General features: G+C 37.0%; 1 protein-coding gene across 4 annotated transcripts in view; it reads right to left on the bottom strand.

Annotated features, from left to right (window-relative positions):
* The window catches only part of ZNF385B (zinc finger protein 385B), a 452,357-nt gene that overhangs the window by 282,757 nt on the left and 144,886 nt on the right, over window positions 1-24,714 (bottom strand). The window contains exon 1 of one of the 4 annotated variants that reach the window (XM_066233196.1): window positions 17,129-17,150. The exons of the other annotated variants lie outside the window; for them this stretch is intronic. The gene's annotated coding sequence lies outside the window, so the exon portion shown is untranslated. Of the gene's footprint in view, window positions 1-17,128; window positions 17,151-24,714 lie in introns of those variants that run through there. 4 annotated transcript variants of the gene reach the window in all.

Genomic DNA, 24,714 nt, shown 5'->3' with positions numbered 1-24,714 from the left:
AATGTCTGAAATGTATGTGATTGCTACAGTTATATAAACGACTACTTCTAACCTTTAAAGATTAACCATAGAAAAGAGCAAAATAATGCTCACCATTCAAAATAATTTATAATCTACTTAAGTATAAGACTATAATTGTATAGTCTTTCTGATTGGATGAATATTTATTTTTATAAACTTAAAGTTATATATACAACAAGGATAAACTGGAACTTGTATGATTAAAAATGTAACCAATGAACAAGTCCAAATAAAAACTGTTTTGAATACCCACCATGCAAAAACACCATGTCACACCTAAATTCTACGTATTTTAGCCATATGCTGCACATCAAGGCTACTATAAAGAGACTGAAAAGATTTATTTTGAATACTGAGGAAATCTTACTTGTAACCAGATGCCTAGACTTGATTGGAGGCAGGTTTTTTCACTGGGTGACTAATCACATCACCTGGGGCATTTATGTGAAGTCTACAAAACTAGTATTTAGTAGTAAAATGCTAGCAGATTGATAACAACATGTAGGCACTTCAAAGTATTTTCTGAAGATCAATCACAGTACATGCCCTGAATTTTAAAACACAGTCAGTTCATCCCCATTCTCAGAGAGTAACTGCCCTTTTGTTAGGTTTGACTCCGTTTACAGACAAGAACAAATGAGAAATTTGCCCGAATAAAATGCACACAAATTCCTGCAGCATAGTTATTTCATGTTCTGAGAGTGGCTAATTGTGGTAGAACTCAAAACACATTACAAATCTTTTCTTTTTTAATGTAATTAACCTTCAAAGATTTGTGTGAAGGGTAAAAACGTGGCTATGAAATGAAGTCACATGAAAAATATCCCTAGCTTATGTGGTTCTTAAAAAGTTGTCTGAATCGCCCTGAAAGGTTGACTCAGTGGTAGAGTCCAGTGTGTGGAAGTCACGGGTTCGATTCCCAGTAGGGCACACAAGAGAAGCACCCATCTGCTTTTCCACCCTTCCCCCTCTCATTTCTCTCTATCTCCCTCTTCCCCTCCTGCAGCCAAGACTCCATGAGAGCAAAGTTTGCCCAAGCTCTGAGGACGGCTCCATGGCCTCCGGGTGGATCCCAGTCAGGCACATTCAGGAGTCTGTCTGTCTGCTGCCCTCCTGCTTCTCAATTCAGAAAAAAAAAAAAAAAAAAAAAAAAAAAAGATTAGTCTGAATCTCTGGTTTTGGCGAGAAGGACTTTGAAGCCCAGAGGGTTATGTGATTTATTCAAGGTCTCAAAGTGAAGCAGTAGCAGCCTCCAGATGAAAATCCAGAAAACCCAACTTTCAGCCGGTGTTCTTTCCGGCACACTACGATGTCTTTCATATAGAAGGAAGCAGTCACTGTGTAAGATCCGTATTTGTGAAGTTTGGGTTTAAAATTTTATCTTTCTCATAGTTAGTAATTTTTGACTCTAAACAAAACAGCATGAATATATATATATATATATATATATATATATATATATATATTTTAAATAACTTTTGTTTTAAGTCTAATGTTACCAGCTCTCAATGCATTGTACTTTCTTCCCAAAAAAATTGGTATCAGATGTCAGCAGAAATCTTTAATAATGGTTAGCAAACTAAAGTTTTTAGTGTTTTCATTTCATTGAGAGAGAGGAAGGAAGAGAGAAATATCAATTTGTTGTTCCACTTATTAATACATTTGTTGGTTGACTAGGGCCTACAGCCTTTAATTTCTAAGGATGAATCTGTAAACACTCAGCTGGAAAGACCTTGAGACAGAAAAAAAGTCAGCACTAGTTTACTACATGAGTGATAGCATTGTAGAAATGCTCTTCAGAAACATTCATGTCATTGTATGTATTCGTAATTATAAAGTCCATTTATGAATTCCTGATAAAAGATTAAGTTTGGAATCCATTAAATTTATTAAAACAAAGGTAGCAATAAATAGTTTTTAAATTTTCTTAAATCTAACCCACAAAGTAGTGTCTTCTAAAAACATTCAAGTAGTTTATACTTTTTATTAGAGTATCAGGCAGAGAATATGTTAAATTCTAATGACTGGGAGAATTAAAACATGACTTTAAAGAAAATTTAGCTGATATAAAATATTTACACTGAAGTTAAAACTGGATTAAAGGAAACTCATAAAAATATTCTTCTATCCTCTATAAAAAAAGAGAAATTAACTTTCTTTTTTTTGTTCAAGTTTCCTGAAAATCCTAAAAGGAAGCATTTAATTCTCTAGGACATGCTGAAAGACACAGCTAGAAAGACAGCACAGTTAGAGCTGAATTAATCAAGCAAACATCGACGATCAACAGAACTTTCCTAGTGATTAAGCCTACCTTGAGACAGCTGAAGGTAGAATCAGTCTAGTCAGAAATTCCATGAAAACATAAGCTTAAGAGTGCAAGATGGTCTTAGAAAACTAACTTTGTAAACAATTGTAAGCCTCTCAGCATTTTCAAGACTACACGCACAAAACTCAGTTAAAAAACAAGATGGGGCCTGGCCGGGCAGCTCAGGCAGTTGGAGTTTCATCCTGATATGTTTTAGGGTGATACCCAGTCAGTTTACATACAAGAATCAACCAATGAATGCATAGATAAAGGGGAACAACAAACTGATCTCTCTTTCTCTCTTCCCCATCAATTAAAAAAGAAAAAAGACAGTATGTCTTAAATTTTCAAATTTATCAATACCATATTAACTAGTATAGTTTCTTACCCAATGTCATTCTTTTTCCAGTTGAATAAGGCTTATATGAAATACTCATCTTCTCCAATTTCATAACTATTCTGAGGGTCCCATAGATATTAGCAATTAGGAAGGGAGGAAATTGAATACCATGTTCTAAAGCTCGGATCGCTTTAGTTGTTAATTCTAAATTGTTAAATCTTACCATATCTGGATTCCTGCTCAATCTACTTAACTTGCAATGGGAAAATTCTAAGATTGATCACACCCCTCAGAGTGACTATACATCCCAGTATGAGGCAACTTGAGTTTACACCTGGGTCAGGGCTTAAACATTAATAACTTTCTTCCATGTAACTTAATGCTAGAAAAGGAATTAAATGCTGACCTCACCAGAATAGAAATATTTCAATTTATACCTTGACTTTTTGGTCTTACATCCTGTCCTTTTTATTCACTACTTTCTATTACTAGTATTATATAAAGTTTGCTTCTTCTTAGGGCAACTGTGTATTATTCTTTGGACATTTTCCCACCAGTGCTTAGCTAGCTTGGAAGCACAGACCTAACTTAGAAATAGTAAATCTATAGGAAAAACACTAATTAACTTACAAATGAATTATTGCAACACAATTCATTTGTAACTTGGGTGCAGTTTCTGTACTGATAAAATAATTTAGGACAAAAGTTAAACTTAATAAATGCTACTGAATAAATGTCCAAATGAATAAATAAGAGGAATTTATAGACAGGAGGTGTAGTGTGAAGTAACAGAAAAAGTCTTAAGCTGCAAAAAGAAGATGGCAGCATGATAAAGAAGCATAAAATCAAAAGTGTAATTAAGTTTGAAAGAACCCTTTCTTCCATGCACTGGTTTTCCACAATGACCAGAATGTCTTAAGGCACTAAAAGTTGTCAACTTTGTAAACCTGGTCTACTGGGACATTTTTTCTTTTTACTGTAGATATGTAACTCAGACTTCATCATGGAAACAGTAATTTAAATGAATTAAAATTTCAGAAATATGCATTAAGCAAACCAAAATGCAAGCAAAATATGCATACCTAATTTTTAAGCTAGAATGTTCAGTTCTGGCTAGTATCGCTTAAATTTTGTACAAAAAAGGTAGCCAAGACTGCAAACTTAGTTAGAAAGGTATACCTCTGCTTTTATTTTTTTCACAATTACCAGGTTAAGCATCATCACTCCTACATAATGAGGTACATTTTAAGGATGCAAAAATTGAGTGTAGAGAGGTAGAGAACTTTCTCACACATCTAATAAGAGTTTGGGCCAAGATTTGAACTTGGTGCTGACTGATGTCAAATCACAAACTCTTTGCCACTATGCTCTTTTACGTCACTCTTAACAGTGCCTTCACTATAAACTCCTTCGTGATGTTTCTTTCAAAGGCTCTGCACTGCCTGCACAGTAGAGCACAAACCCTTTCATCAATGACTCTCCAAGGTAGCTTTAGAACTGAAGAGCTAATCTTAAAAACAACCATGCCAGTGGTTCTGATTTAATTGATCAGGGCAGAGTCTGGGCATTGGGATTATTTAAAAGTTCTCCACTAATTCTAAGGTGCAACTGGGACTTGGAATGCCCCAGAGACTTGCACACAGACCCTCTGCAACTAGCTTGCCTGCTTTGCTAAAACGCTGTCTCCCGGTATTTCTTCACAGCCACCCTACCCTCCAGTCCTACCACAACCAGACCTCCACTTGGCAATAATCTTTATACAAAGATATAATACCTATCAAAGGAAAGAAACTTATTTGGATTAGGATCTCTCCTCTCCCTCTCCCTCTTTCTCATTCATCCTTTGTAGTTTGGGTGTTATAATGCCTGTACTGATTCTTGGACACTTTGAACTTAATAAAACTATCTAACATAGCAAGTGCATAAGGCATCTTTTCTGCTGTCATTGTTATAAGGCAGAGAAAGATGACAATTAATAGAATGTTAGCATTTGATCAACAGTGATGGTGTCCAGTGAGCTTAGCCAATAGGAACATGGTGCTAATGAAACTAATATCATGGGGGGAAAAAAAATATCATGGCTTTCCTGTCATCTAGTTGGCTCCATATGGGTTCACAAACAAAAACTTAATCTAGTAGGCAATGCAGAAATGCATATGATCAGCAATTATGTAGTTTATCATAATAGAGAAAGAGATACATGTATGGCTCTGGGAAAAAATCCAATAGTGTTGTCAATTGCAAACAACAACATATTTTAAAGAGCAGCAGTATAATCAATTTAGGCCAGTAAAGAGACTGGTCTAGTTAATCAATAGTCAGCTGATCACAATATTAATCAAGTCCTTCATGCCACATTTCTGCAAGCCGACATTGAATTATGAGATAAAATCACTCCCATTTCAGCTCAGCTGGGATTTTGAGGTTATTAAACAAAAAGAATGAGTTAAATTAACATTCAATCTCAGCACTATATCCCCAGAAGGAAAGGAATTCATGATAAAACATCAACCATTTCATCACAACTGTGTATTACAATCCCCAAAATAAGATATCCAAGGGTTATGAGTTTCTCAAACAGAGAACTAAGTGTATGAATTAAAAAACAAATCCACTGCACAATAGTGAGCTCAGTGCTACACTGAACACTGTCATGTTTGTGGAATTAAGGCATGCTTACTATTATTTTAGCATGCTTTTGGTCTTTCTTCTTTTTCCTCTTCATATGGGAATGTGACTTGTATTGAGGTACTTTGAAAGTTGTCTTTCACAAAGCTGAAGTCCCTTAAGGCCCTGGTGTTTTTACATGGACATTCAAGACTAGGACAACTGGAAGTACTTTATGGGAGGAACACTCAAGTGACTTTGTATAATCACAGATGCCCGAGGAATATATTTCCAGTAAGTTCTGGGAAGAAAAACATATACCATCAGGTCAGCTAAGGCTGGACACTGGGAACAGCTATAAAAGGTCAATGCAACACCTGCTCAGGACTTGACTAAACACCAGCTTTTCACCTTGAACTTATAAAGAGCAGACTCTTGGGAGAACAAAGGGCAACAGGCCAAGAACATCATCCAGTTACCTGGTGGAATGGCTTATGCTTTCCATTTTTCTCACCTGTTGGCTGTGGCTACACACCATGCAGTCATCATCTGGTAACCCTATGAGCTTTTACTGTGATAACACTTGATCCTATCACATTCCTACCATTTTCCCACTATTTCTTGTATCTTTAATTTTATTTTTATATGAATATATGTTCCTCTCAAAAGTTAATCATGTATATGGTTTTTAAAATTCAAAACAAAAGGGTATAATAGTTAAATGAATGTCTACTGCAGGGTGTTTTCCAAATTGGCCTTCAGATTTCTCATGGAGTCTAGTTTGGAATCAGAGCTGGCCCAGCACCAGGCAGAGGGAGCTCCATGCCCAGGAGTAGGAGGATCTGCTTAACATCCAAGTCAAGCAGGAGGCTGAGATCAGCACCTACCGCCACCTGCTGGAAGAAGGGAAGTTCTTTGATCTTGGTGAAGCCCTGGGCAACAGCAACTCCATGCAATCCCTCCAAAACACCACCACCTGCAGGATGTGGACGGCAAAGTGGTGTCTGAGGTCAACATCAACATTTTGAGGCATGAAGGCAACAAAAGTGTGGTACCTCATGGAAGGCAGGAGGCCAGTAAAAGCAGACATCATTGAAAAAGATAAAGTCTACTTCAAACAATACAAAAGAGAATATAACATTGAACTCAGTCCCCAGCCCCACTATGAAATTCATACATCCCTTTTCTCTTTCTATTCGTCCCATCCCCCTTCTCCCTCTCTCTCTGTATGTATATATATATGTATAATCACATGTGAACACAAACACAAATATAACTTTTACACAAACAATATATATCATACTTTGTTCTGCATATTGCTTTACTTATATCTTGTACATTATTCCCTATCAATTCTCATAGATGTACTCTATTATTTTAAGTTACTGTATAATATCTGCTATGGTTTGAATGTTTGTGTATCCCCCAAATTCACATATTGAAATCCTAACGCCTGACGTGATGGTATTAGGAGGTAGAACGTTTGGGAAGTGCTTAGGTCATGAAGATAGAATCCTCAGGATTCATGTTCTTATAAAAGAGCCCTCACAGAAACTACTTGTTCCTGCGGCAACATGAGGATACGATGAGAAGTCTGTGACCTAGAAGAAGGCCCTTACCTCACCATGCCGGCACCCTGCTCCCTGACTTCCAAAACTGTAAGAAATAAATTTGTTTTTTATAAGCTACTCAGTCTGTGGTATGTATTTTGTCATAGCAGCCCGAACAGGTTAAACCAGTATCACACAACATGAATGAACCATAATTATTACCATCATCTATTGCTGGGTATTTTTGTTTATATTTCCTACCAAAAATAATGTTACAGTGAAATCTTGTATATATTTGTATATAGACACATGAAAGAAATTGTATTGTCTGTGTATGTTAGCATACATATGCAAGTATTGAAATATATCTGTTGACTAAATCTGGGGTACTAAAATTGCTGGGTCAAAAAATAACGCATACTTTAGGTTTTGATCATTATTGCCACATTGCCTAGCAAATACATGAACCAAGTGACACACCACCCACCAATGTATGAGAGTGCCCTTGTGCCCACACATGCTAACCTTATGAGTTATCGTAAAGTTCGATCCTGCCCATTTGATAGGTAAGAAAAAAAGTGTCTCACTGTAGTATTAAAGAATAAATACTTTTGTGTACAATAATATCAAATAATTCAAGTTCTATGCAAGTGTTGACAGATCTTATATAAAGTGCCTGATACTATATTCAAGTGTACTTTCCTATAGTCAATGTTTCAAGCATATTATTTACCATATGCCAAGGGTTGTATTGAGAATTATGTATATAAAAGAATTATGACACTGTTCCCATCCTCAAGGCAGTCTAGTAGAAGATAAATACAAATTAAGAATAATAAGTATGTACTGTGATAAGTACAATAATGGGACATACATTGTATACTGTTTAGATGTAGAAATCGTTAACTCTGGGTAAAGAGATTGTTCCTAAAATATACCTTACTCATTTAATTTACTTTTGTATTTTATAAAGTATGCAAATATGACAAGAAACATAAATACAATACTTGTTCAGAAAGAAGTATGATTATAGCAATTATAGCTAATAGCTAAAGTATCTGATCAGGTGAAAGTTATTTTAACTGAGTCATCCATACTTATCTGTATTTAATTCAAATAATTTATATATGCAGAATAATATATAAAACCATCTTGTTTGCTATTTGTTTTGGGGACTTATGGCCTTATCTAAAAGATAAATCATAGCATTTCTATTTATTTTGCCGATTTTTAGCTCTTCTTTTAATTTAACAGAATCGAAGCACAAACTTTCATCTTCGGCCCTTCCTCCTTCTGTAATTCATTGAACTATTAAATTTTTAACATATAGTGATTCTTATTAACTATTTAACTTGTTATATCATACTTACCCTAAAGTATGAGGTATGTTGAAAGTACTGTAGTAAATTATATTACGGGGAAAGCCCATATCTCCCACTAATATTTACCTGCTTTAGGTTTTATCTCTCAGACCCTGATTTTTTACTAGAAGACAGCTACTATATAAAAAAAGAATAACTTCTAAAGAATAATAAACTACATTTATTCAGTACTTAGCACACACCAAAGCATAAAGTCATCATTGGCAACTTCAGAGTTTTTACTGTAACTTTTGATTACATCATAACCTTCCATTTTCCCTCAACTTGCCACACGAAGAACTTTGTATGCACTACTCAAACTTAATCTTGAGAACAAATCTATGCAGTGAATTATTGTTGTTTTACAGACGAGGAAGCTGAGACTTAGAATGTGAAGTAATTTACCCACAGTCATGCAACTAAGTAGTGGTGGAGCTGTGCTTCAAACCTCACAGAAAGTCCTCCCACAGTCACTGTGCTCTGCAGCTTCTCCTAGATGCAGAACTAATGTAATGAACAAATGGTCCTGTTTTTTACCTTATTAATAAGTTCATATCATATAATTACAGTATCTGAAGTAGAAACACCATCTACTTTAACCATCAATCTAAGCTTTAGCCTGCTTTGTCACATACCTAAGTCGTATTCTGTCTTCTACCTCAAAACCATCAATAAGGGACATACACTATGTCCAAAAAGTACTCTCTTCATATTCAAACAGCTCTTTTGGGAAGTTCTATGTAGCAAGTGACAATCTTTGTTTGTGAAAAGCCTATCTACTAATATTTCTTTTTTTCTTTTAGTTAGGTGCAAGAAGGGAAGACAGTGAGGCAGAATCCTGCATGTGCCCTGGCCAGGATCCACTAGTAACCCCATCTGCGGCTGATGCTCAAGTACCGAGCTATTTTTAGCACCTGAGGCTGCTGTTCTCTAACAGAGCTATCCTCAATGCCTTGGGGCCACACTTGAACCAATAGAGCCACTGGCTTTGGGAGGGGAAAAAGGAGAGAAGAGGGAGAGAGAACAGGGGAGAAGCAGATGGTCGCTTCTCCTGTGTGTCCTGACCAGGATGTCCATTGTGGGGCCAATGCTCTATCCACTGAGCAGCTGTCCAAGACCCCATTCACTGATCTTAATTATACCTGAAAGCTTTATTGAAAAACTATTATTCAAATGTTATAATACAATAAATGTTCTCTTCTTGGCATAGTACTAAGTGCACCTTGGCCATGGTAGTCACTCTCAAATGAAGGTACCTAAAGCTCTCTGCACTTCTCCCAAACTCCAGGTAAGCTCCAGTTGTCAGTGTTGTTAATACTAATCCCTATTATACTCTTAAGTATTGCATTCACTCGCTTAAAGAAGGACAATGACTAAATTTACTGATCGGGATCTGATACCAATTAAATCAGTTGTAACTGAAGCAAGAAATAAGGGTCAGAGATCATTTCCAAGTCATCCCCATTCTCTCCTTACTCCAATTAAAGTATGATTCACACTTTATAGGATTTCTAACTATTGTGAACACAGAGTGACATCCACTGTTTGTTCCCCTAATATACATAACAATTGTGTATCAAAACCACACCGAATTCACAAGCTCCAGGTAAGCAAGAGATAACTAATCTATCATGAATACAGCATTATGCAGCAATAAAAAATATATAAAATGCAAAAATATGCCAGAAAAAGAAGTCCCTGTATATTCATTTATGAATGTGCTTACTCCTGAATATCTGGGTATTTTATCAAAATTCAGGCTCCCCTTTCTAGTACTCCTCAAAACTACCACTTCAATTCTCTGGAAGAAACAAAAGGTTATGAGAGGTAAAGTCATTCCCTCCATCTTCTTCTATAAAAACCCAGCACTACCAAAGAGTGAATCAGAAAAAAAAACAATAGAATTTCTGTAGAACTTCCCGTGAAATACACACCATTCTAAAATGTGAGCAAAAAGATATTTAGCTCCATGCCCCAGTGGTATGGCAATCTCCCTGGACAAAATCAGAAGATAGAAATCCTCTCTCTGAAAGAATAGGCGTTCCTTGTGGGAGGCTTCTATTTATTATTAAATTGCCATTTGCCAAGAAAATAGAGTTATCGAGCAATTTCACCTTATAGGAAATTAAAAAGTAGAATCTCTCAAACTACTAGCAACTTTATCTTACTCATCAGTACCTTTTCTAAATATTTGAGGACAATTGCAAAGAAAATAAAATGTTTTTGAAAAAAATTTGTGATTGAAATTTAAATTGTGAATTCGCATTGGTATTTCACCATAACAAACTGACCACACAGCCAAATAGGACTGATGTAAGTAGGAGGACACTGGTGCTGACATGGAGACTAGAATAGAATGATATTTAAGGTAAAAAAGAATCAGAATTTTTTCCCAAAGAACACAGTAAAAATTCCAGAAAAGGTCACCGATATCATTTTAAACAATTGGAAGAAGTAATGCTTAACACAGTGACATTTGACTAGACAAAAGTAGAACAGATTTAATTTTTGTTTTCTAGTATCTCTTGAGGGGAGATAAAAAATAATATTTTTTGAGATCCAAAATAATCATACTGAAATAGCACTATACTGTTAATAGTCACAAAAAAATGAAAGTAAATTAAATTTTTGTCCTATTAGAACAACAGGTATTGAGAAATGACCTAGCTCAATGAGGGTACTATTTAATTGAAAAGAAAATAGGGTTTACTGAATACTTCTTTACTGGGCTGGTCGAGTTAATCCACCGTCAAAGCTTGGGTTAAGTGCTCTCACAATCCACTGATCAATCTGGGCTCCAAAGAGTTTTCCTGGTTTCACACGTCGTATAACTGATGGAGAGAGAACTGAGGTGGCATTTTAGACTGGGTACAAAAAGGTTAGCTTAAAAATATTTACTCTGGGCCCTGGCCGGTTGGCTCAGCGGTAGAGCGTCGGCCTAGCGTGCGGAGGACCCAGGTTCGATTCCCGGCCAGGGCACATAGGAGAAGCGCCCATTTGCTTCTCCACCCCTCCGCCGCGCCTTCCTCTCTGTCTCTCTCTTCCCCTCCCGCAGCCAAGGCTCCATTGGAGCAAAGATGGCCCGGGCGCTGGGGATGGCTCTGTGGCCTCTGCCCCAGGCGCTAGAGTGGCTCTGGTCGCAACATGGCGACACCCAGGAGGGTCGCAACATGGCGACGCCCAGGATGGGCAGAGCATCGCCCCCTGGTGGGCAGAGCGTCGCCCCCTGGTGGGCGTGCCGGGTGGATCCCGGTCGGGTGCATGCGGGAGTCTGTCTGACTGTCTCTCCCTGTTTCCAGCTTCAGAAAAATGCAAAAAAAAAAAAAAAAAAATTTACTCTGGCCCTGGCCGGTTGGCTCAGTGGTAGAGCATCGGCTTGGCGTGCAGAAGTCCCGGGTTCGATTCCCGGCCAGGGCACACAGGAGAAGCGCCTATCTGCTTCTCCACCCCTCCCCCTCTCCTTCCTCTCTGTCTCTCTCTTTCCCTCCCGCAGGTGAGGCTCCACTGGAGCAAAGATGGCCCGGGTGCTGGGGATGGCTCCTCGGCCTCTGCCCCAGGCGCTAGAGTGACTCTGGTCACAACAGAGTGACGCCCCCGGAGGGGCAGAGCATCGCCCCCTGGTGGGCAGAGTGTTTCCCTCTGGTGGGCGTGCCGGGTGGATCCCGGTTGGGCACATGCGGGAGTCTGTCTGTCTCTCCCCGTTTCTAGCTTCAGAAAAAATACAAAAAATATATATATATATATTTACTCTAAACATCTCTACATTATTCACTAATCAACTGCAAGATCACCTAACACAAAATTCTGTTACCATATATGTAAGTTTATGTCTACATATTTTTTATCTTTTTGAGAAACAAATTTTACACTAATGTCTAGTTACTCCTGTTTGTAATATTTATAAAAATAGTGGAGAGGAGGGAGATATTAGGAAGCAGGAAGAGGGAAGAAAGGTAATGCAGAAGGCTGAGTGAGCAAAGAGGGTTTTACAATACAGCCTTAGGTGAGATAAAGGAAGATGAATGAGCCTTATTTCTTATTCTCCTGTGGGGAGGTTGCCAGATGTGTTTGAGTGATATTCACAGCCAAGATAGAATGTTGTGTTCTGTTATGGTGACATGAAAATTGGAGTAAATCTGGGCTAGGAACAGTGTTTTTGATAAATAGCTTAGCATCTGTACAATGGGTATTACAGTGATATATTATATTGTTAAAAATTCAATAAAAACCTGCCTATGAATATTTTGATATCCTATGAGGCACACAGTAGGCACACAATAGATATTACATCTCTTCTATTTCACTCAGCTATAGTGCACTGAATAATTCATGTATCTTATAGATTTTCTTCTAAGTCAAGTTTACAAGTTTACTCTGCCTCTCTGAAAAACCTAAAAAGTGGAAGTCCTAAAATCGAAAGGATTATGAACATTTAAATAAAGTCCAGGTGGAGGGGTGAAGGGGGTCACTGAGAGAAGGACCTCTCATTAGGCATCTTAACTATAACAAAACAAAATCAATTTATGAGCAGCTCACACCTTTTAAGGGAGGAAAATCCTGAAAATGTTCTAGTTAGCAAGGGATAACAACTAGAAATGAACCACAGCTATTATTTTATGTAATGCCTTGTTGTTGTTTTTTTATCACTCTTTACTGGAAGCTTTCATATCCTTACTCATGATTTCTGCTCCACCAAATCTATTTTTTATACCATTTTAAGTTTTTCAAATAAAAACTTTCCTATTTTTTTACCTTTATTTTTCTTTTTTAAATATTTTTTTTGCAAGAGAGAGATAGAGGCAGAGGGAGGGAGGGAGGGAGGGAGGGAGGGAGGGAGGGAGGGAGGGAGGGAGGGAGGGAGAGAGGTGAGGAACATCAACTCATAGTTGCAGCACTTTAGTGGTTCATTGGTTGCTTTCTCATATGTGCCTTGATCAGGGGGCTCCAGCTAAGCCAGTGACCCCTTGTTTAAGCCAGCAACCTTGGGCTTCAAACCAGAAACCATAGGCTCAAGCCAGCGACCATGGGATCATGTTAATGACACCATGATTAAGCCGGCAACCTCATGCTCAAGACTGAGAGCCTACACTCAAGCCGGATGATCCTATGCTCAAGCTGGCAACCTCCAGGTTTTGAACCTGGGATCTCAGCATCCCAGACCAATGCTCTATTCACTTTGCCACCACCAGTCAGGCAGAAAACTTTCTTATCATTATAGTTCCCAGGCATAAACTTTAACAGTAGAAACAGATTGCTTTTAAAGAAATGTGAAACCTTCATTTTGGCTACGGTAAACCCAATTAGCTAGCCAATTATTGGAGAGTTGCCTTATTTAGAAACTAAGTAGGGTCCTATACTGAATACAGTACACCATTCAAATATGAAGTATAATTAATAAATAATTTTAGTAAAAATATGTACCAAATATTGCATGTGACATAATTATACTAAAATTATTCATTACCACAGCAACATATCTCAAAACAAAAATTAGAGCCTGACCAGGCCATGGCGCAGTGGATAGAGCGTCGGACTGGGATGCTGAGGACCCAGGTTCGAGATCCCGAGGTCACCAGTTTGAGCGTGGGCTCATCTGATTTGAGCATAAGGTCACCAGCTTGGACCCTGGCTTGAGCAAGGGGTTACTCGGTCTGCTGTAGCCCCACGGTCAAGGCACATATGAGAAAGCAGTCAATGAACAACTAAGGTGTCATAATGTGCAATGAAAAACTAATGATTGATGCTTCTCATCTCTCCGTTCCTGTCTGTCTGTCCCTGTCTATCCCTCTCTCTGACTCTCTCCTTGTCTCTGTAAAAAAAAAAAAAAATTTTAAGTATGTAAATAATCTAACTAATATTGAACATTGTGAAAGCTCAATGAACTTGAAGAGTACTTTAATTTTAATCATGTTTCTCAACTAAAGTGAGTTTACAACATCTGCTCTATTTCATAACTAATCATTTTTAAAATCTGCTTAAAGGAAACTCCAGATTGTTATCTCTTAACATAAAAGTGAAAAGATGCAGGTAAATCACTGAGATGTCTGAGAATATCACATCCTTGTGATAACTTTCTAAATCCTATATTTTGTGAAACAAATATCACTGCTAAGACTTCAGGCAGAAATGCTAAATCATTCCTTGCTTTCTCCAATAAACTTTCTTTGATCTATGTATATACTATGACAAGTTTCAATATTCTAAGAGAATTATGACATTCTAAAACCTCTTAAAGGTTTCATTTACTAAACACATTATATCATCAGGAAATATAAAGAGAAATCTCCCTGCCCTTCTAACCTTCTCAATCTCAACCCATAAACCCAATTTATTCCATGGGCTTTGGGGAAGTAAAAAATACAAGATACTTATTTTTAAGTCAAAATCTAAAACAAAATCTCCCTGACCATCTAATGATGCCTCTTGTAACATGAAATTTCTAAAAGAACAGAAGAAAAATGAGTTGTTTAAAATTATGCTTCATCTAGAACTAAAATCTTCTCATTATAATGCTACATATTATATCCTGAATTTCAATAAATAATACTTTATCGTGAATCCTTAATCATGTGTAATCACTAACCTAGAGACAAAGATCCATGGGTTAATAAGAAAAATATCACCAAAAAATATATCACAAAATTCATATTTCAGAAGTGTTTTCAATTTCATTGTCAAGGCCATATGAAATAGTATAAAAGCACCATTTCACCATGTACCTGATATATATCTATCTCTCTCTATATATATATATCAATTACCAACATGCAAAGAAAAAACACAAGAATAAATAATTCATTAAATGTTACTGGTAGTTAATTTTGATGATCTCTATTTTAAAATGCATTATGTCCAATAAATGACCAATAAAACTTTCCACAAGATTTATTTTCTGATGGAAAGAAAAAGGCTCAGGAAATCATTCTTACCACATTTACAAGTACATACATTTCATCTATTATCAGTCTATAGAAGCAAAAACTATTTTCGATATCTATATAATTTTAGCATTTGAGAAGTTTAACTTTTCAAGATGATGCAGTTTTATAAAAGACATTTCTTTTTTCGACATGTTAAATGTATCTTGAGACTGTTTAATTTTATTCCTAACTTATTCCTCATATATATATATAATAAAGTATGAGTACTTTATATCAACTATAAAATATATAAAAGCCTTTCATTCTCTCCAACACTTTTCTAGGATGTATTAAGAAAACAAGCAGATAAGCCTAAAGACAGACTGCACAATATGGTCAACACTAATGGAGTGTTTTTCTACAAACACGTTGCAAAAAGTTAAACAAACAACTTTACATCTCAGGATATAGCTCTTTTAATGTTACACGTCAAGTAAGCTCCAAAGTAGAAAATGTTAGGAACTTGAAATTAATAGGTCCTGGATTAAACAGCATAAAGACATTTGGAGAAGTGACACGCATTCAGAAAGTGAACTAGGTTGAAGGTAAGGGTCTCTTCTAGAGGGTCTAATTAGGTGCACCCCCCCCCATCTCCACTTCCAAAAATTTATCTCACAGAGACACCTTAGCAGAAGCTATCAGCTTTGACAGAATACCGAAATCCTGGCAGTGAACCATAAATTGACCATTACCATAAAAAGAGCTGCTAAATGGGAAACCATGTGCTCAGTATAAAACTAATTTCATGCTTTCAAAAGCACACGGTGGCTTCTAGCAAGATAGTGGCCCTGGGACTTGCTGAGACAGATTGGCAAACACAAATGCTTTGCTCCTGATGCATCTGCTTAGCCGAGCTTCACATGTACTGGCAGGAAATGGGGTTCTTGAATCTTCTGTCAAACAAATAGACACTTTTCTATAACTTTAGAGCTGAAAGCTATAAAACAGCTGCCTCAAATAAATTTAGCAGGAAAAACACAAACACATACACACACACACATATATATATATATATACATACCCCATGCGCCCTGTCAGTTTCAAATCAAATAAAAATAGATTTCTCTGCGGACCTGACATTCTAAACAGCAGACACTTAATAAGCAAGCTGCTATTTGAATCGTAACTCTCACAGTCCTTTCTTCTTTAGAAACAGCTTCTCATCATGTAGGAATTAAAGTGTAGAAGAGCCTAAGCAATAGGACTCCATCTACTCAGAGGCTAACTTTGAGTTTGCCCTTACAGAGTTGGCTTTGAAATACTCTACACTTATAATGCCATATCAGACCTCTCTGGGCATGATAATCTAGTAATTTAACTTCCCAGTTGAGTGTCAATACTTTATTTATATTTAAATAATAAAATCTGCTACATTTAAAACATCACTTCTGATTAAATCATGCTTTAGGAGGAAACGCTGCGAATTTTCTCGTCCCCTTCAACATACCATCTCTAGAAATCAATTACTGTAGGTTGTCCAGTGCACGACAGATCATAATTTTTGACTATTAATAATGTCAAGCTTAACAAGGTATCAAATCCAGTATGTAATCCATTTGATTTACTTTCTCAGTTATCTTGTAAACATCACTTGTTTCCTCCTATATACATTTCACATGAAAGAATCTACAAAGTACGTTTAGTTCCCACCCAGCCCTTTTTTAATATACCTGAAGCATATAACACTGATAATTAGCTACTTAATGTAATGCTAGCAAAATCGCACAATATCACTGACTTGTTCCGAATGTTTAAAATACAAAGGAAGTCACCTACTGGTAAGATGTCCTTGGCAAACAGCTAGCACAGAAAGAGAAGAATGCTATCCCACCCATTTAAGGAGTTAACTTCCCAATAAAATTAAAGCATCATATATTTTGCTCTTCAGCATTGCCCCTTCGGATCTGTCAGCGTGACGTGATAAACACAATTGATAACTCCCAAGGATTCAACACAGCATACAAAAGAATCTGTTACTGACATCCCAGATCCCTGCGTCCAAGTTTCAGAATAAAAATGCTCACCTCTGCTAGGAAGTCCACTCCACATCCTGGCAGGGCTTTCACCACCTTCGAAAGCAACCAAGTTGGACAAACAAACTTCCAGTATGTAACCAGGGTAATGCACAGTGCTACCGAGACTTGGCTCCAATCCTGATGATCTGTGTGACAGTACCACGCTACATCAGTGCAGCTCCAAACCTTCCCAGATGCTGGCTTATTGCACTGCTCATTGAAAATCCTTTACACGCTGGCAACATTTTAGGGAAGGACAGGCACACTCTGAATCATTTGTAAAGAAAGCAGAGCAATTTCGATTCTATATCTCCACGCGTGCTGAAACCAGAAGCACTGTCAACCTACAAGTCTGAGGTGGATTTAAGCCGAGAAACAGGCAACCTAAGCCTTCATTATCAATGCATGAAATCAGCCACTGTGATCAAATTCAAGCAAACCACAAAAAGGATATGATTACGAAAGGCTCCACAGATTTAGCACCAAATCTTGTGGAATGAAGACTCATCTATTGAAATTGTGTAAATGTTAAAAATAGCTCTGGCTTTTCAACAATGAGCCGGATACAGAGAACAAATCAGTAGTCTATATTATAAGGACTTATCATAAAAGCTGCAAAAATCAAAATAGCTGTAGGTTCCTGGAACTTCTCTATAGACAAACAAAATCACTAGAGGCTATTACAATTATAACACAAAAAAGGACCGTATGTTTGACATAGATATCCATTAAAGAGCAAGTTTAAATATCTTTTAACCCCTATGTGCCTGTCTCCAAATTAAAATAATAATGACAGTAAAAAATGTGCAGGGCTATGCTAGCACCAGGGTAAAATACAATCAATTTTACTCTAAAACAAATTTCTTAAACAATAAAAATTTAAATGTATTCTGTGTAAGAAGAAAATAAACATACATGTTAGGATGTATTTTTAATACCACAGTCTTTGACTGCTTATGTTTTAAAAATCTATAGTTAAATCTATACATCCTACCTACCCCAGCTACCACAAATTCATATCTTTTCCTTTCATCCTCCTCCTTCTTCCATTACTGTACTATAAGATACAAGAGCCATCGACACAGCCTTAAAGGAAGGAAAAAGTTAGCTATACCCCAGAAACTAGCAGCAATGATATAGATCACAAGATATAAAAACTTCGACGTGTACATGTGAAGTGAAGAGCATGGAGGACACAAAATACTTACCAAAAATGACAAAAATTACTGGAAGGAATTCCTGGTAGGCAGTATTGATAAAGCACACATTTAAGGTTCTATTCAGATTTCTTTAAATGAGTTTTAGGTTCTCATTAAAACTCTCGAAAGGCACAAGTCAGGATCCAATAGAGCAGTGGTCCCCAACCTTTTTGGGCCATAGACTGGTTTAATGTCAGAAAATATTTTCACAGACGGGCCTTTAGGGTGGGACGGATAAATGTATCACTTGACCGAGACAAGCGTCAAGAGTGAGTCTTAGATGGATGTAACAGAGGGAATCTGGCCATTTTTAAAAAATAAAACATCGTTCAGAGTTAAATATAAATAAAACAGAAATAGTGTAAATTATTTATTCTTTCTCTGTGGTCCAGTACCAAATGGCCCACGGACTGGGACCAGTCCATGGTCCAGTGGTTTGGGACCATTGCAATAGAGGATCTTTTGTACATAAGAGTGTACAGTTCTAATAATATAATAGTTCTTAGGTGCCACATTTAGTTGTGTCTACAACCCAAAATATTTGTGTTTAAAAAAGAAATATCCAGAGCACTTATATAACACAGCATTTTGGAGAAGGTTAAACATGACACACCCATGGGTAGAGTTGACTCTTTACAGGCTGCTGGTCAGACACCCTTCCCTGGAGATAGTTAGAGATATACATGAATGAACACACATACAAGCATGCATGTGTGTGTGTGTGTATGTACCCATATCATAGAAGAATGCACTTCTACTTTTGCTGCCTGAATTCCATTGATTTTGTGCCTCATGAACTCCTTGGACAACATTTGAATGTACTATGAGAAACAGCATTGGGTGTCACTGATTCAGCAATTGCCCAATGCTCTGTTTCGCTTTTTCTTTCTCTGTACTTCTCTTGCCTTATAAAATAGTCCATGAGAGATCGTATGTCTAAATTATTTTTAGTATTTCCATACTTGCAGCTCCTTAGTAATAAAAGTTTAAAAAGAAACTATAATATCTGATGATAGGCCTTCAGTCTCTATCTAAAAACGCTCATTGTCGGGTGCATTTCAGAATTCAAATGCTTTCAAATTTTAGGAAGATAATACTCTGCATATAACATGAATTGTATAATGCCTCTAGTGGGGTCGGGGTTACACTTTATAATTAGGCACATTAACATTTCTGTAGCAGAACCTGTGCTTGTTCATCCTAGATAGGATAAATAAAGACTGTTATTAACTTCACATCAGCTCAAGTCAAGTTTTGCCATCAAGATGAATTACAAAACTTCTTATTTTCATATCTTCTTGGATTTCAGGAATTATAGATATAAAATTATGGACCTGTGGAGATGTTTACCTAAGGTTAAGGATTGGAAAATGGTACCTAAACCAATGTTCTCTTCACTGTGCAAGAGATTTGAAGATTAGCATCACTTTAAAGGGATGGGCAAAAACTACAGGAGAAGGTGCTATCAAGGCTTAGCAGAACAGAGATGTATTTCTTTTAGCAACCTACTTCACAATTTTCATAAGAAAATTTTTAAAGAAAAGGATAGATTTTCAGAACGAAGCATAGAACATTGGGTATCTCACCTTGTTTACAAGGTGCCTAAAATCAAAACGCCCCTAATGTTAAACATATGTAAGAATGTCAGAAACAGCAAATAAGATTCACTTTATAAAGTAAAGGGCCTTGCTTTATTTTTGTATACTATATACATTCGGTATAAGATTTCTTCAAAACTACTTGTAGAAAAAAAAGGAGTAATATCCTTTACCATCAATATTCAGATTGTTTACCTTTAAACTCTATTTTAAAAATATTCCTGAGAAGGTATTATGTTGTATGTACTTGGAATTTCCAAAAAAAAATTTTAATAGTAAATACATTAACAAACTTTAACATAGCATTGACACTAATATGGACTTTAGACCTATATCATTCGCCATCTTCTAAGAGATCCTGGTCAAAGGGTACAAAGTTATAGTTACATAGGATGAAAAGTATAGCTATCTATTGTGCAACATGATGACTAGAGTTAATGGTATGACAATGAATACTAGAAATTTGCTTAGAGAGTAGATTTCAGTTGTTCTCACCACACACAAAATAAGTGATTATATCAGGAAATGGATATGTTAATCGGCTTGACTATAGCAATCATTTCCTCATATAAATGTATATCAAATCATGTTGTACAACTTAAATATATATAATTTTTATTTAAAAATATAAAAACTATAGATTGCCCCACCAAAAAGAGCACTTTTTAAGTGCCTTTTAGGGCTCACTCTGGTGCTGGGGAGGAGTCCTCGAGGCCTTTATTAGCATACCAGGCTTCCTACTCACCATACACCTATAGCAGAATGCATGGCTCTAATCTTAGTATCTAGAATATGGTCACAAAGTCATTTTCCATGGGAAGAAAGAAACTTCATGTATTAATTTTTCAAAGCACAACTTAATTTGGTGAATTCTTTCTTTCCTTAGCAACCAAAATAGAGCCCTGGTAGTTTAATGCAATTATTGCAACTTTTAAAAGTAATCAATTATCTAGGGTAGGTAACTCACCAGAATCAAAATCAGCATCTTCTTATACCTTTTACAGCATGTTCACAAAAGAAAAAAAATAACTTCCAGCATCTGCAGGCCAAGATCTCTGGATTGCAAGGCAGGCTCACCGTGGATAGATGTGTTGTAAATTCCATCACACTTAGCCCATAAAAACAAACAAATAAAAAACACAAAATACAAACAAACAATAACTAGCCCACCCAGTTCTTCCAAACTCCTCATGTACTCAGGAGAAAAAGCAAACATGTTTCACAGCTGGCCTAAGAACCAAACCATGTCAGTTGTAACATTCCACAGGGATGTCTGAGAACCAATTCCATTTCAGCTGTAACATTCCACAGGGCTGCCTAACTTGGAATGATGTCCCACGGCCTCCTTGGCTTTGATGCTATCAAGGTATGCAGTGGTGGGATTCAAATAATTTAACAACCGGTTTAAGTAGGAAAAAAGATATATCGAAAGGTAGTTTATTATTTCATGCATTTAATATTAAATAAGAACAATAAAAGAGGTACACAAAACTAGACTGTTATAAGAAAGTTTTAAAATATTAATGAAAAAATATTAAATAATACCTGACAAAAAACAATAAAACTTATTTAAGATATTTCCATATTGCTTCTTGATTGGCATCCTCACTTGCAATTTTTCTCATCTATGGGTGGAATGAACATTACTGTGGGCGCTTAGAATACGCTGTTGTGCAGATGAACGTTAAAAAAGAGTAAGGAATGTAAATTGGTGATTTCTACATTGGGCAGCTGCCCAGGTGCCCACCTTAGAGAGAACCCTGATTACAAATGCCATTTTAACAACCAGTTCAGCCAACTCAACAAAAAATTAGGTATCAGTTCTGCTGAACTGGTGCAAATTGGCTGAATCCCAGCACTGAAGGCATGAAAGTAGAACATCTGTGTGAAGAAAGCTGGTCAGCCAGGCTGACAGCACATTCACTCCACAGTAAGGAAATGCACTCACTAATTTAAATTTCTATTGAGTCAGCTACCAAAAGCCTTTCTCCTCAAATTAACTTAAAATAAGCAATAAACACACAGACACAAATAGATTATATTTCTATTCTACAATGACACCAGGAATTAAAGTGGGGGTTCAAAGATTCAAATCACTCAGCCACTCAAATATCTACCATAATTGCATCAAACTGTTTCCACACTGAAAAGTGTTAGTGCTTGGTTTTTAAAATCTAAAATTCAAGACTTAATATAAACATTTAGCTGTTAATAAATAAAATATATGTAAAAGTTCATAGTCCAAAGCACTTTTAAGGTAAAAGACTTTCAATCCTTCGCTAAAAAGCGACCAAATGTCCCTTTTAATTCTTTTTTTTTTAAGTTCCATTCAAACTCCTTTATATATCAATTCTTTAGAGTTCTGTTCTTTTTTTATTTTTATTTTTCTGAAGTTGGAAACGGGGAAGCAGTCAGACAGACTCCCGCATCCGCCCGAACGGGATCCACCCGGCACGCCCACCAGGGGGCGATGCTCTGCCCATCTGGGGCATCGCTCTGTTGCAACCAGAGCCATCCTAGCGCCTGAGGCAGAGGCCACAGAGATATCCTCAGCGCCCAGGCCAACTTTGCTCCAATGGAGCCCTGGCTGCGGGAGGGGAAGAGAGAGAGAGGAAGGGGGGGTTGGAGAAGCAGATGGGAGCTTCTCCTGTGTGCCCTGGCTGGGAATCGAACCTGGGACTCCTGCATGCCAGGCTGATGCTCTACCACTGAGCCAACCAGTCAGGGCCTAGAGTTCTGTTCTTAAATAAATGACAGCCCTGTTTAACATTTTAAAACCACATGTACAGAAAATATATAAAGCTGTTCTCTAATGACTTTCTCAGATCTACCTTAGGTATAGTATAGTTCTAATTTTCTGAAACCATTCAAAATGTATATGGGCTCTACCTCAAAGCATTGTGAGGGGGTGGAGTTATAACTTGAACTTTCATCCTATTTCCAAATTGCTCTACTCTCATTCTAAGGGACCTCCATCTCAACAAACTCTACAATACAAATTTTAATTAAATTTACCAGGGGAGTACAGATGTAGAGCACTAACTCTAATCTTTTTGAAAGAATATAATTCAGATTTGGAAAAACACTTGGAAACTTATAGTGATCAATCCTGTGTATGACAGAGAGTCAGAAAAGTATAGCAATATTCCTTCTACTGTATCATCACTGGGTCTGAATTGTTCCAAGTAAGAGACAATTCCTGGGCTCTCACATAAGGATCTAGAATTTAAACTAGGGAAATCAAATGCCCTCTTTTCAAGGATCTGATTTGGTACATTTTGACCAACGCCTTTGCTTTCTAAGTTTGTTCATTCATAGAAAACTAAGGAAGTCATAAGGGCTCTACCTAAAAAAAAAAAAAAATGAGTTGTATAATAGTTTTTCCATGAAAGATGTCTACAGATTTATAATTATGGGGTCTAGAAAAATAAGTGCATTGTAAATAATTTAATACTTCTGCCTCCACACTAAAATGTTTTATTTATCTAGTGCAGTTAATGAAGAAATTCATTGATAATTCATCGAAGATCTGTTATACTTTCCCATGGTACATATACACTGCTCGCAAAAATTAGGGGATATTTTATAGCTTCGTATTCATTTTTGAAATATCCCCTAATTTTTGTGAGCAGTATATTTAGCAAAATATTTTCTGTTAAGGCCTGATCTGCGGTGTCGCAGTGGGTAAAAGCGTTGACCTGGAACACTGAGGTCACTGGTGCGAAAACCCTGGGCTTCCCTGGTCAAGGCACATATGAGAGTTGATGCTTCCTGCTCTTCCCTCCCTTCTCTCTCTGTCTCTGTCTCTGTCTCTCTCTCTGTGTCTCCTCTCTCTAAAATGAATAAATAAATACAGTGTGTCCGTAAAGTCATGGTGCACTTTTGACTGGTCACAGGAAAGCAACAAAAGACGATTGAAATGTGAAATCTGCACCAAATAAAAGGAAAACTCTCCCAGTTTCATACCTATTCAGCGCAGTTCGATGTGGGCTCACGCACAGATGTTTTAGGGCTCCTTAGGTAGCTATCCCGTATAGCCTCTACAGACTCGTCACTGACTGATGGCCTACCAGAACAGGCTTTCTCCACCAAACTGCCGGTTTCCTTCAACTGCTTATCCCACCGAGTAATGTTATTCCTATGTGGTGGCGCTTCGTTATAAACGCGCCAATATTCACGTTGCACTTTGGTCACAGATTCAAATTTGGCAAGCCACAGAACACACTGAACTTTCCTCTGTACCGTCCACATCTCAACTGGCATGGCTGTGGGCTGCTCCGCTGTATACACGGTGTTATGTCATCATCTGCGCATGCGCACATGCTGCCACATCATCCTACAGAAACTGGGAGGGTTTTCTTTTTATTTGGTGCAGATTTCACATTTCTATCGTCTTTTATTGCTTTCCTTTGACCGGTCAAAAGTGCACCATGACTTTATGGACACACTGTATATATATATACATATTTTTTCTGTTAAATGATAGATGGAAAACTGACTCATTAAAAATAAAAAGCAAGCATTTAAAACCATATGCTGCCACTGAAAACATAATATATGTCATAGTGATAAATTGCAGCCTATCTCCACATGTATCTCATACACTGAAATTTGCATTAAACATTTATGTTCATGTCTAATATCTCTTAAAAATAACTACAACTTTTCCAGACAGAGGGAAATATTACATATTTAAGTAATAATTTTTATTCCTGAAAACTGGGGGGGAAATCACCCCTACCCCCCCTCTGTAACACAAATACACACAACCTATGTCTCCCCTATGTATTCTGCCTAA

The sequence above is a fragment of the Saccopteryx bilineata genome, chromosome 5, assembly GCF_036850765.1.
Source record: "Saccopteryx bilineata isolate mSacBil1 chromosome 5, mSacBil1_pri_phased_curated, whole genome shotgun sequence".
Classification (NCBI taxonomy): Eukaryota; Metazoa; Chordata; class Mammalia; order Chiroptera; family Emballonuridae; genus Saccopteryx; species Saccopteryx bilineata.
This window is presented reverse-complemented; position numbering and strand designations above follow the sequence as displayed.